The following is a 2,355-nucleotide window of genomic DNA, read 5'->3' as shown; positions in this document are numbered from 1 at the left end:
ATTAAGATAATTACATTATAGCTAATCTTACCCGTTTTCACAGAATGCAAGAATTAGGTCCCCCATTTCCAGACTAATTAGAGAATTTTTACGTCCAGTCAAACAAACTATTTTCAATTTGATCAATTTTCTGGAACGCTTACAATCGTTCTATAATCGAACCAATTTGAATTTGAATACAAATTAGAATTTAAAACGATTCGAACATTTTTAAAATCGAAATAGAAAATCTTCGAAGTCAACCACTTTAAGCCCCCATATCTCTCGCACCCTTATAGCTATTGAGACGTAACCACCATAGTGCATGAATGGAGACTTGGGGCTACTACCACATACAAACACTATTCATGTGCGATGTGTAGTTATGGCTGAAAAGTGAAATATAGGAACACACATGTCCATTTATATACATATATATATATATATAGATTCACAATATGAAATTAATTACTTATATACGTACATATATACACAGAAGTTTTAAATTACATATGCTTTGAAATATGTTNCATGAAAAGATAAAAATCTTCGATAAAACGAAGAATTAAAATCCCACAGGTATTCGTGAGCCTGAATAAGCTTGATCAATCTCGATTCTGTAAAGTATTAATCCCCTAACTATCCGCCATGATGATGAACTATTTTCAATGTTGTCACTGTATGACATGGCACAAAGGCGTTTGTTAATTGGATGCGCGTTTGCAATCGTCGCGAGTAGAACAAACTTTTTGTTTCTAGTTGCGGTTGCAGTCGCACCGGTTTTCGAGGGAGGATTACTAGTTAACGATAACAGCCGTCACGGATGCAGTTTCCTGCGCGGCTGGAAATCGCATAATGTGACCAGGGCTTTAGCGAGGTTGAGGCCGAAGTTTTAAACGTGAAAACGTGTACGTCGGACGTTTAGACCCGCTTTCCTGTAAGCTTAAAAGTTTGACAATGGTGTTTGGAATGTCGAGCATGATTCCACTGACTATCCAAACAGCATTTTCAAACTTCTAGGCTTACAGGAAAGTGGCGCNGACCAAAGGCAAAATTGGGGCTGATAAGAGGAAACATTGCGTTTAATGGTTTCCAGATGATGAGAACAATGTACAGTAAGGGCACAAAGTGTGAGATTCATAGAAAAGTTTTCCAAAGAATATTTCCAATCTTTTTCTCACACAAGAGAAAATGGGTTAGGGGGCGTTGGGTATAACTTTATGTATCAAAGGGGGCGGTCGATCGAAAAAGTTTGAGAATCACTGGTGTAGTATATATCAGCAGTTGGCAACATTTCAGTAGTATTGTGCCGAACCGAAGTTATAGTGTTATTTAAGGTGCAGACATGATTCTACCAATTTTTGTATGTATATTATCAAAATTGGTCCAGTTATAACATACTTCAAAAATATGTAATTTTGAAGTTAAATTTTAATTGAATTATGTTCTTTGATGTGAAGCACATGCACAACATGTAACTGTAGACATGGAGCACAATTGCATGCACTGTAATATAAATATACAAGCAAGAGACTCATTTTTAATGTACCATGTTCTACATTGAACTTTGGTTTCAATTTAAATGTGTAATTAATAATTAAAATATAAGTTTTACTACATTTCTATTCAATTAGTGAATACATGCCACTGAAAATTGTCTTGTGTGCTGTGTTTGCCATAGGTTGCTGACCCTGGTATAATACCATAATCATTAGAGTTATTGAAATTTTAATGTTTTTATTGATTTGTAAAATGATTTTCCATTTATAGTATTAAGTAGGTGGAATTAGTTTTCTGATTTCATTTGTAATTACATTATATGTATAAACATGTAAAATATTGTAAGATTAATTTTACTTGCCATTGACTTGTTTGAACTGTCATTCTAGGTAGTAACTTGGTAGGAAGGGAAAATGAAGCAAATAATTAATAATACATGAGTATTGCTTTTTGTGAAAACAATACTATCATAACTCTACATGCTTAACAATTCTTGATTTATAACTCTTAATTTTTATCTAGAGATGTTTTAATATTTATTTTTTACAAATAATGAAATAACTATAATTTGATAATGGACAGCACGCTAATCGTTTATTACAAAAACTTTTAATATATAAGCGTTAAATTAGACACCTATGTCACTAAATTGACGAGTGCTTTCGACGATATACACTTTCGTCTTCTTCAGGTCATTAGAACCTTTTTTGAATACAAAATTTTTAAAAAACATTCCAATCTTAAATAGCAAATTTGGAATGATAGCAACGGTAGAATATAAACAGATATTTAAATAAAAATATGCGCGGTAGAATATAAACAGATATTTAAATAAAAATATGCGCGGTAGAATATAAACAGATATTTAAATAAAAA

Source organism: Centruroides sculpturatus, unplaced genomic scaffold (assembly GCF_000671375.1).
Source record: "Centruroides sculpturatus isolate CEXI.00-Female unplaced genomic scaffold, Cexi_2.0 scaffold1945, whole genome shotgun sequence".
NCBI classification, from domain to species: domain Eukaryota; kingdom Metazoa; phylum Arthropoda; class Arachnida; order Scorpiones; family Buthidae; genus Centruroides; species Centruroides sculpturatus.
This window is presented reverse-complemented; position numbering follows the sequence as displayed.